At 38.6% G+C, this 12456-nt stretch overlaps 1 protein-coding gene across 1 annotated transcript in view; it reads right to left on the bottom strand.

Annotated features, from left to right (window-relative positions):
* STK3 (serine/threonine kinase 3) overlaps positions 1 to 12456 on the bottom strand; it is a 283945-nt gene that overhangs the window by 67579 nt on the left and 203910 nt on the right. The gene's annotated exons all lie outside the window — the stretch shown is intronic.

Below are 12456 nucleotides of genomic sequence, written 5' to 3'. Positions count from 1 at the left end.
TTTGTCTTCTAGTCTTCCTTCTAGTCTTTCCTTCTAGTCTTCCTTCTAGTCTTTCTAGCTGATTCCATCTCATCCTAGACTCCCATGGTTTCACCTACCATATTTATATCTAACTCCTGACTCTCACTTCAGCCCAGACCTTGTTTCTAAGTTCTATTTCTAGAGTTCTGACATATTTTTTTAAGTCAGAAAACCAATTTTTTATTTCTAAAGCTCATGCCTAAGTTCTACCTTTGACTTCCCTGCTGCTTACTATTGGACTCTGCCATCTGAAGTGAGTTATTGTTACCTCAAACCTACCAGTTCTAGAGCCAAAGCTAAGTTCTGAAGTTCAATGTCCTTAAGATTCATCCATGTTGTAGTATGTGTTGGTTTCACTTACTTGTGGAACATAAGGAATAGCATGGAGGACATTAGAAGAAGGAAGGAGCAAATGAAGAGTGGGGGGAATTGGAAGGGGAGATGAACCATGAGAGACTGTGGACTCTGAGAAACAAACTGAGGGTTTAGAGGGGCAGAGGGTGTGTGGGGGGGTGTTGGCCCAGTGATGGGTTATTAAGGAGGGCACATATTGCATGGAGCACTGGGTGTTATATGTAAACAATGAATCTTGGAACACTACATCAAAAACTAATGATGTACTGTATGGTGACTAACATAATAAAAAAAAAAGAAAGGAATTAAAAAGAATTCCCTTCCTTTTTAAGCTAAATAATATTCCACTGTATGTATATGTCACATTCTGTTTATCCATTCATTGGCAATGAACACCTGAGTTGCTTCCATCTTTTGACTATTGTGATCAAATGAGTCATTATGATATAATGTAAGCAAACAAGAATAATTATTAGTAAGAATTATATCTTTTATATATGTTTTTGAGTTTACCTTTTCATTAAATTATAAGTTCCCTAATGCAGAAACCCAAATCCTTTACCCGAATAATTTCACAAATAAGATAACTATGATCATCAATGAGTGTTTCTGATTATCCACCCAGATGTTCAACATTGATGGCATGAGGAAGAGCTAATGGGATGGTATGTGGCTTTTCAACATCATTACTTTTGAATTAGTAGAGGCTTGCTAGTATTTCATTACTAGCAACTGTGTACTGGCAATAAATTTGAGAAATTATTGTGACTACTACAATTTTTAGACTATAGCCTGTAGATTTGTCCCAGTAAATCTAGACTGTAGATTTGTCCCAGTAAAGTCAGAAGGAATCTGATATTCAGAATATGCATGTGTTAGTGAAAAAAAAAAGGAACCAAAAACTGTTTATCTAAAGACTCATCCTCTAATTAGAGCTGCTCAGGCTTTAGAAGCCTTGAAAATAAGTATGACAAGACATCTGGGACCCAAATGGTACTCCCGGAAAAGATACTGAGGCATTCCATAAAAATTAAGATAGTATAAAACATCAATATTCATAGTAAACTTTCAGGACATAGAACACTCTCATATCTCAAATACAAAATCCATGAAAAAAGAACTCCTGAGGGACAGTGTATCAAGAAAACAGCCAAAGCTGCCTTTAGATTCCTGTCAGAGCAAACTTTAGTTGTATGTTAAGAAGGGCCAAAATATGGGAGAAAAGATATATTTTAATGATCAATATATGTAATATAAGATTTTGGGTTTATGATACTTTATCTTCAACTTTCGTCCTTAAAATCTCCCACTGTTAAAAAAAGAAATTGGTTCATCTGACAAGGTTAAATTACTGACATTTGGATGGGACATACACATTCCATTAACATTTTCATCAAATTTTAAGAACTCTTAATTCATGTCTGGGCCTCATCATTATAAGACATCTTTTTCAATCTTCAGAATTGAAATTTGGTTCCTATGGCAACCTTTTATTCCAAAATAAATCCAGGAATTTAACCTCAATTATCCTCCACCTGTGCCCTTTCTATGAGAATAAAAAATAAAACATTACAAGTATAGCTCAATAAATTTTCCATAAAATAACTGAGTAAATCAAATGATTGAGGGAAAAAAGATACCCCCTCAAATAAAATCTTTCTTTGTTCAATATTCTTTTCTTTCTTTAGAGTAATTTTGTAACAGGATTATTTATTGGTGTTGTAAGTTCTTTGAGCCAGGCAGTCTTAGGATGGCTTACATGCACAAAGATCTCAAAACTTCGACATTTGGTACTAGACAGGGTTATCAATATTTATATAGTAATATCAGAATCAGAGAGAGTCAAAATGGTTTCACTGGGAACTAATTCCTGGGACAGTAAGAAATCCATGAGGATCACAATTACTAACTGCATATGACAAATACAGAGAACGTTTCACTGAAGCAAACTCCTAGACAGCATTCTTTTTTTCATATATGGAGGTGCTTTGAGAAAAACAAAATAAACAAACAAAAAACAAAACCAAACCAAACCCCCAAAACATATTATTACATCCTGAATCCCTTGAGGAAAACAGCACTCCCTGATGCCTGGCTTCCCCCACCAGGCCAGGTTCCCACTGCTTAGTGCCCTTCCCTCCAGTCAACACTGGCTTCAGCACAGAAACTCCAGACAGCCTTCCCTTTTTTCTCCTCACCTAGGAGGTATGAAACTCTTCATTCCAGCATCTTCACCAATGTCCTGTTGCTGCACTGAAGCAGTCAGGGATCTCTGGATATACCAGTGACTCTTAATTCAGACCTCTATATCTGAGTAAATATAAGATTAATCTTTTCTTATTGGAAACTAGTATCTATTTATTTATAAAAATTTTATTTATTTATTTGACAGACAGAGATCACAAGTAGGCAGAGAGGCAGGCAGAGAGAGAGGGGGAAGCAGGCTTCCTGCTGAGCAGAGAGAGTCTGATGAGGGGCTTGATCCCAGGACCCTGAGATCATGACCTGAGCTGAAGGCAGAGGCTTAACCACTGAGCCACGCAGGTGCCCCGGAAACTAATATTTATAGAGTAGCTATTCTAAAACGGCCTACATTTTAAGAGCAGCAACATGTGCAGGAAAGGGGAGGAGAAAAATAAAATCTCTGAGTTGCTTTTCCAATACAGAGAATAAAGCAGCAGAAACTTTAGTCTTTTATAAAAACCTTCACATGAAAAAGTAAGATGGGTTGGGTAGGCACCTCCTTTAGAGATGGAGAGTAAGGAAAAATGATAAAGCCAGACAGTATTCTTGTCTGCACTGACTCAAGAAGAGTAAAAACATGGTCAGAAATGAGTAAGGACAATAAAAAGGGAGGAGACAGACCAAAAGGAAAAAAAAAAAAAAATCACTAAGAAATTTCATTCTGGGAATCTACACTTACATTCCCAACAGTCTTGTGCTGGTCCTAACCGAGTCTTCATCAGGAGCTTCTGTCCCAAGACATATGAGTCAGCAATAGTGTCCCAGTGCCTCAAAATGAAAAATCTGCCTACCTAATATCTATAGATGCTCCCTTCTTTGGGGAGAGGAATGGCCAGGTAATACAACTCTGGCCAATGACATAAGAGAAAAGGGTTTCTGGGCAAGCTCTATTTTCTTGATATGGGTTCTACCCCACCCTGTTTCTTCCTGCTCTTTCTTCCTGCCTGGAATACAGACTTGATGGCTGAAGATTTGGCAGTTATTCTGTAAGCAGGAGGACAAGGGAAGATTAAATTGGTGTTACAGAAAGGATCTCTAATGACAGCATGAAATCACTCTACCAATGCAGGACACTCTGTTTTTGTATTTCTTGTTAAATGAGAAAAGAAATTAATCCTGTTTTGTTAAAGCCATATTATTTGGGTTTTTGGGTACATATAGCCAAATTCAGTCCCTAACTGATATCTTTCTATTCCCAATTGGAGGACGTAGGAAGTGATAGGAGCAGCAATCTTGTTTTATGACAGGAATACCCCAATTTGAAACTTGAAATCTACTACTCTACACAGTGGTTTAATTTTCACTTTATTTCAGATGCATTAGAATTTTTAAGTGTCTTTTACAGGCTGGCCTAAAAACCCATGGTAAAATGCCTGTCGGGCTCTGCGCTCAAAGTTTTGGAAATTAACCCATTCCTAAGTTAGAAATAATCATTCCTACGGAGAGTTAACAAAAGCCTAACACCCAATTTAAATAAAAGAAGGCAGTCTATTCCATTAGCTTTTTCTTTTCAGATGACTTTACAACATGATATGCAGATACATAATTTTTTACACAAATGTATATGCATATAGTTCCAAATATTTTCCATTATTTAATTTAAAACAGTATTAACATTTAGAACATATCTGTGTTATATATAAAGAAAATGTTAAAAGCCACTTTTTAAAATTTCTAAGGACAAAAATAGGTTAGGTTTGTTTTAAAAGTTATGGGGCGGGAGGCAGCTCTAATTGCCTACTAATGTTTAACTACACAATGTCGAACACATGCCTACTGTGTGCAACGGGGTCCACAATGAAATGCATGTTCGCAGAAGTGTGGGACAGACAGAATGACATTCTGACACTTTATTTTTTTAAACAGGAACAAGAAATAGTAGCTCCTTTAACAGAAGAGTGAAGCACAAAGTCTTGGGGCTGTAAGCTCTGTCTTACGTGATTATGGTTGCTATGGCAAATACTTTTTTTAAACACAGAAAGAATAATCACATTAAACTGACAACAATTTCTCTAGTTGCAGCTGAATTCTGACCCTAGCTTATAAAAATATATTTTTATTTTAATAATAAATTTAATGTTCCAAATGACCTCGTTCCACAATTTTGGCCCCAATTCCTTCAACTACTTGCTGTGGAATTAAAAATTCTGTAGCAATAGAGAATAAAATAATCACCACTCAATTCCTTTGTGCATGTGAGATTTTAAAGAAAAAAATTGTTTTCCTTCTCCTTCACACATTCCCCAGAACATGTGCAAGGAAACTAAATTGTGTGAATATAATACACCTTGAGCAAATATGCCAGTCTACCTACAATAAGTTATTAACTTTCTTATTGCACATGTCTTCTAAACAGGTAAAATGCCTTCATGAAAATTTAAATACAGAAAGGAATTCCTAAAATACTTTAACAAAATGTAATTTGTTTAATTTTTAATTTCTTAACATGATCATGACCCAAACACTTAAGTATAGGGAATGAAGCAACAATTAATCACAACTTTAGCATTAGATATTTCAACATCAAAGGAATTTATGAATATTACCTAATTTGTTCTTCTAAAAATATTTTAAGATGTGGGTGTTCCACCTGATTAATGATCTTGGAAATCTGTCCTTTAATTTGTTGCCAAGAGTATGGTGAATACATATAAAAACCAGGATGTTAATACAGAAGCTACTGACATCAGCTTTTTCTTAACTTCATCAGACTATTTTAAAACAAAGGAGGATACAGACAACATGGAGAAGATCCAGAGGCTATTCATAAAAAAGATTAAAAGCTTAGAAAATAATACCTGCACAAAGGTTACAGGGACTGAAATTGTTCAGCCAGAAAAAGTCTGAGGATACATTTAATAAGTATCCGAGTGTATTTGAAGGCTTCTTCCACAGAAAATAGTGACCAGCTGTTTTCCATCTTCAATGAGGGCAGAATAAAGGGAAACAGACAGATTGAAGCCCAAGGATTTTAGTTAAATGAAAGGGATGATTTCCTGTGTGAGTAATGACCATTGTAATGGCCACTGTAAGTCTATGGAAACCCTTTCTTCAGAGGCCTTTACAAGAAAGACAAATTTTCATTTGTACAAGAAAGACTCTTACTATTTCCATGCTTGTCAGTGCTTTTGCTAGTAAAAGAGGTATCCTATGACCAAAATACCTACACTAAGAGGTCCAAGCTGGGTCACACATCATTAAACATTCCACATCCCACGGATCAAGAGCACACAGTAGAGCAGAACATATTCAGTACCTACAGGTAACTAACTAACTCCAAACCACTATAGCCACACATTCGCTGGACATTTTGTAGCTCTATAAGGGTAAACCAAGGGCTGCTGGATACCCAGTATTATTATGGGTATTTACACCCAGCTGCAAGTGGGAGCTGTAGTTCACTGTGTCGCCTTTATTGTCATGTCATGCACTAAATCAATCTTAGCAAAGCATATAGCAGTTTTTCATGAAAGAATGGTCAGCTCTTGATGTGGGAATGGGATATCCCCTACACAGTCTGCCACACTGGTTAATTGTTTCTTGGCAATCAAATTCCTTCCTTAGCAACTTACTCCTTTGGCCCAAAGCTCTGTAATTTGGCAGGGGGGGACGACTAATAAACATAAAACATTATTAATCATTTAATATTAATCATTATAACTGTATATTTGATACTTTCCTAAAATAGGTTTAGGGAGGAAGAAGGAAGGAAAAGAACTGAACCAGAGCTTAGAGAGAAGATGTCACTAAGCAAAGAATGGGACATGGACATTGCTGCTCAGAGCAAAGGTCTCTCACAATTTCGTCTAGGGACATTAGATGAATGAGAGAGCAAGAACACCCAATGATCAGTCTCCCCTTCTTGGTACTATCCTAAACCCTTTAAAAATCAATCTAGAACCTACTTCCAGGCTAAACTCCTAAAAATCTGAAGCAGAACCCACTTTTCTTTCTCTTAATAATTAAATGAAACTACATAAATGTACTGTCCAAAATGAAACAATAAAGTGTGATATATTTTAAAAGTCACTACGATATTATAGGTGTATGAAAAAAGGACATTTTAAAAATATCTCTTCAATTACAATCACTTAACCCAATATTTAATCACTGATAAACTGGTTATGAAAGGTTAATGTAAATAAACAATGTAAAACCTAAACGTGACCAGTTATTCCTCCACCCACTCTTTGGGCCACACCCAATGTGGAGCCCAGTGTTCGAACTCACCACTCTGAGACCAAGACCTGAGCGGAGATCAAGAATTGAACACTTCACGGACTGAGCCACCCAGGCATCCTCCTCCACCCCCTCTTAATACATCATGGCCTCCGTTCTACTTTACCATCTGGCTCACTCCCTGATGAACATGCCCCACTGTGTCTCCATCCTTCTCAAACACTCCAAACAAGTTCTAGGCGCGGAGCGCAGAGTGAAGCTGCTTATTTCCATGTTCTAAAAAATTGGTTATCAGTCCTAGCCACATTTCAGAAGTACGTGTACAGTTTTGTTTTTTCAATTTTTTAAATTTATTTTTCAGAGCTGCCCAGGCCCTACTCTGGTCTGCAGAACTGGCATCTCTGAGGGGCTCCTGCAATGATGGGCACTTGTGAAGTTAGTTACACGGACCCAGGAGCAGGGTTTATCTGGTAAATCAAGCCCACTGCTCCTGGCCTGTGAAGATCTCAGAGGATCCTGATCGTGTCTTAGAATATATTTTTATTTTGTTTCACTTCCTGTCATTTGCAATTCTAACAGACTTTCATTCTATAGCTTCATCCAAGTTTCTGTAAAAAATGCTGAGCCTAGCCAGGACTGAGGCCTAAGCCCTAGGGCATCAGTGAGAAATCTTCTCGTTGACAATTTATGATTTAACACTATGGCTGACTAAAATGTAGCCACTGCCGCATTGCCTCTGGAGAGCTAAACACTGCACTTCCCAGAACTCCCTGCACCTTATCTGAATAAGCGCACTTTTTCATGAGTGGGAAGGCAACAGGGGAGGCAGAGGCCATGAGCCTCCGGCAAGCACAGTTATGAAGCTGTGAGGGTCTCCCAGCAGCATACCAACACCAGTCGCCAGCCTCCCGGGGGCCAGGGATGGTGGGAGCGTTCGCATCCTGGAAGAGCTCAGTCTGTAGTATGGAACTCCAGAGGTTAACAGCAGCCTCTGGATTCACTGCCTTCTTGACGACAGCAGTAGTAGTAGGTCCCACGAGGGGTTGCTTCTGGGATATAGGAGGAGTCATTCCTAGAGGCCTAGTTTACACAGCCCTTTCCTCCAACCTTTCCACTGATTTTGCTAATATTCCCATCTCTGACTTAAATCTCTTTATGTATAAAACACCTAGGGAAGTTTCTGTTTCTCCAATCAGCCCTGACTGATACAAGCCTATCCAGGTACAACCGTTCAAACCTCAGAGCAGAACATCAGCTACTTCCTACCATAGTGTCTACAAGGACCTCTACAGAGACCTTGTCAAATACTTTCCCAAACTCCTAAAACACAATATCCAAACCCAGCACTTCCTCTGACTGAGAAGCTTAACAATGCTATCTAAAAAGGGAGATAGTAATATTCTGATATGATTTGTTCCCAGCAACCTATGTGGAGTTATAATGACCCAGGTCTCCTTTTCTAAAGAATTCATAGATGTTTTAGACTCCTGCCCAAGAGGGATGTCAAATCCACCAGTCCCTGAGTAATGATATGATCTGGGGGCCAAACCTGGATCTATAGACTGGTTCCACTGCTTACTTGCTGTGAGACCTTGAACAAGTCATTTCGCACTGCCAAGGCTCAGTTTCCCTAGGGGCAAATGGTAGTAACAATGCTATTTTATAGGGTCCTTGTGGGGAGTCAATGAGATCATGTAGGCAAAGTCCTAAGCACAATGTTGGCACATGCCAGACCCTCCACTGATGACAGCTATAATTTGAGAAATCCACCAATTTTTCTTTTCTGAAAATAAAAAAAATAATAATAATGAAATTCAAATTTCATTAGAAATTCAAATTTCAAGAGACTCTTTCATGCTTCTGTAGTACTTTTCCCCATTTTTCTCACAGAGACATCAAATTGTACAAACAGTGTAATACAGTTCTCCCACCTGCAAGTTATCTCAACATGCATTAGCAATCATATTTCTACTGAGGAGGTAATCAAACCAGCTGAATGTTCCCTTACCATTTCCTCATCTTGCCATTCAAATCGCTCACATTTATGTCTGTGCCACCTCGCTCATTTTGGAAGTCATTACTTTCTATAGAATCCCCTCTGGCTATCTTACTGAGTAACTAGAGATGGCACAAGGTCTTGGAGGAGGCAGGGGAGGGTGGGAGCTAAAGTCTGCCTTTGGAAGGAAAAGGACAGAGCCACTGAGTAGAATGGCTCAACATGAGCAGCCTCAGATAGACCAGGCCTCCCTCACTGTGCGGGAAGCAGGGCCGGGCTCTCCAGATGCTCCAGCTTTCCACGCTGTTCGAAGGCCAAACTGATTGACTGAGCAGATGGAGATTATCCCTTATTGATGACCTATCCTGCTAGGTGCCTTATGGATCTACCTAAATGAATCCACACTCACACACATACAAACAGACACACAAAAACCAGAGATAGAAATACACACCACTGAAGCTCAGAAAAGAGGAACACAATTAAATGCGGTCTGACTTCAAATCCCATGGTTTTTTCACAACACCGCATCATTTGGTCAGAAAATATTTAATGAACATTTACTATTGTGCTGGATATTGCATTAAGCATTGGGAACGCAGAGAAACAAGCAATGGGAACATAGTATGACAAACGCTATTCAGAATAACAGCATGAAGTGAGGCGGCAGCCTATGGGGGGAGGAGCAACATCCCCAACCTGGGTCAGTAGGGGAAGCAACCCTTTAACTGCACCTAAGAGGATGATATGAATTAGCCAAGGAACCAGCAATCCAAACAGAGGGACTGGGCAGAACAAAAGCCTAAAGGTATAAAAGAGCATTTTCAAAGCTGAGGAGCTCTTAAAAGAGCTGGACAGGGAACAGTGAGCCAAGAAAACAGAAAGGGGAGCAGACATTGGAGTGTCTACTGGCTTTTAACCCACACTGCGCTTTAAGTTAAGAGCAGTGGGCAGTTGCTGGAGAGCCATAAGCAGAAGAGAGAGATGCTGTATCTGTGAGGAGTGTAGGGACCAACAATAGAGGCAGGGGATCAATTAGGAAACCTTTCATGTGATAGACTATGAGGAGCTACACTAACGAAAGGCAAGCAGAGATGGTGGGAAGAGGACAGAGATATTCAGGAGGCGGAACTCAGGAGGTGGTGTTCATTCAGTGAGGGGTGAGGAAGAAAGAGGAATCAAGGATGACTTAATTTTTCTATCTTATACCAAACACCTAAATAGCTTCTCTACATTCTCACAGGATAATGTTTAATTTTTTTTTTTTTTTTCCCTGTGAAGCAGAAAGCAAGGTCATCTATTGAAACTGAGAAGAGAAGTGGCAGGAAGAAATTTCGTGAAGGTCTAAAATAGCCACTTTATAGGAGAAAGAGCTGAGAGCGAGAAACACAAGCCTATAGGAAAGTTTTGAGGGCCCAAGTGGTGATCTTCATCTGTATGGATCTGAGATCGCCTCCATCAGCACTCAGCAGCCATAGTGAAGATGCAAGGAAGAGGGACAAACAGACTGACCCACAGTCACATTTTGCCAAGAGGGAAAAAGAGAAAGGGAATTGGGCAGAGAAGTTAAGGCTATAAATGAGGGAGTGGCTAAAGCCATGAAACAATCTCTAACCTGACTGGAGAGTATGGCTCTTCCTTAGATACCAATAGAGATAGTTTCCCCTCTGGGCATAGACCCACCAATCCAGCCCCGCCTCTGTAAGACCGGAAAGTTCCATCACACAAAACAGAACTGGGTAGATCTAAACTAAACAAGGTAAAAGACCTTAGTCTTCTCTTCACTGAAACAAACACTCTCCTAGAGCCACTCCTAAAGAAAGAATCTCCATTATCTCATAAATATGAATTCTTGATCTTCCTCATCTACTCCTTCAGAATGGAAGGTCCCAAATGTTGATTTCCTTAATGACAATTAACCTGCTTATACCTACCATTAAATATTCATAATTCAACTGGATAAAAAGACAATATATAAGGATGGAGAAACCCATCTGACTCTGGTGTCAGAGTGTGAAAGACCTGGGTTGCCATGCAGAAGCCTGGACATCCCCTGGGCTATGAGGAGGATGTGAGTGGCAACAGTGGGAAAGGAAGGCCGTCGATGCTGAAAACAGATTTGGAGAGCTCTTCTGGGGACATGCTCTTAGGCCCACTTTTTTAAAAAACAGATCAAATTTTGAACATTTTTTTCTCACTTTTCTCTACTTCCCTTCAAAAGATCTTTTAGTAACTTTGTTTCCTATAGTCATATCCCACACTTCTCAGAGTTAAGGGAAACAGGTCCATAATTTTGAGATTCATGAATAAAGGTATAAAGAGTATGCAAACATAATTTAAACTGACAAGAATATGATAATTCATTTCAGACTCCAATGGAAAATGTTACGGAAATCAGGATCTTTAGCACACAATATAACACTGTAGAGATTTTAGAAAATTAAAAATAATATGTTGCTATAATTTGGGGGGGCAAAAATGCTAAAGACAAATTAGCAAATGGGGCTTTCACGTGACATAACCTGAGAATTCATATCAACTAATATAAGAAGTTTTAAAGAAGATTAAGATCATGAAAAAAAAAACTGCAACTAATTATGTAGTTTCAGGGAAAGTAAGTTCTGCCTCAGTAACTTTTTTATTTTCCTTACTATTGCTATATTATGGTATGAATAACCCTGCAGGTTACACTCATATCACTTGGTTAGATTTTGGGGAACACAGAAGTCCCACATTACAGAATGTCTAAACTACAGATACTTAAAATACATGGAAAGTTGGTTCATGCGATTTGAAATTTGCTAAAGCACATAAACAAATTCAAGTATATAAGCCACTTTAAAGTTGCAGTTTTTTTTTTCATGATCTTAATCTTCTTTAAAATGAGCTTTTTAGTAAAATGAGCTTTCAGTAAAATCTCTGTGACCAAAAAAGTATATTTAGGGCATAAAATTATAACATATATTGAATGATTTCTGTGGCTATCAAAGCTAAAACTCACTACAAAAAAAATACGTGGAAATCTGCACTGTAATTTTCAAGTATGATGTCTGATAAATCATCATCACTTATTTCGTCCTTGAAATATATTCCGACATGAATTTGACTGTATAAAAATTTGTTTTTAATAACCAGTGATTGTATGTTGATGTTCAAGTACGTGACTGCACAGAAAAAGTTGTTTATGTATTTTTGTAGTGAGATCAGTAACTATCTAGAAGATACAACAGAACACTCAATGGTCATCTAACCAGTCTGCTAAGAATTACAGACTGGTAAATCGAGTAAGAATTTTATCAGCTGCGGAAAAGCGATACTCCATGCTAATGGGTAATATGTTGTAAAGTGTCTTATCATAGGGTCTTCTTGATCTACAGGGCACATAACTTGTACTCTAACACTGGCTGGCTTTGGAGGCTCCAAGACCATCCAGTACAGCTGGGTAAGCAAGTTCTGGATGCAGAATGCCTACTGTAGGCAGAAGCCTAGCTAGGAATACTTGTTTCAGGCTGCTTTCCACAGCAAAGGCTCAGAAGACTCACCAGTTGTGGGAGATTAAAAATAAATTCATATCCCTTTCCCAGTTCCCACCCAAGAATAACTACATGGCAATCTGCTTGCATTTTGTGCTTCATGACCCTCCCTTTCAAAGTATACAACCA

This window comes from Neovison vison, chromosome 4 (genome assembly GCF_020171115.1).
Source record: "Neovison vison isolate M4711 chromosome 4, ASM_NN_V1, whole genome shotgun sequence".
In the NCBI taxonomy this organism is placed as follows: domain Eukaryota; kingdom Metazoa; phylum Chordata; class Mammalia; order Carnivora; family Mustelidae; genus Neogale; species Neogale vison.
The sequence above is the reverse complement of the archived record's forward strand: the minus strand, read 5'-3'. Positions and strand labels throughout refer to the sequence as shown.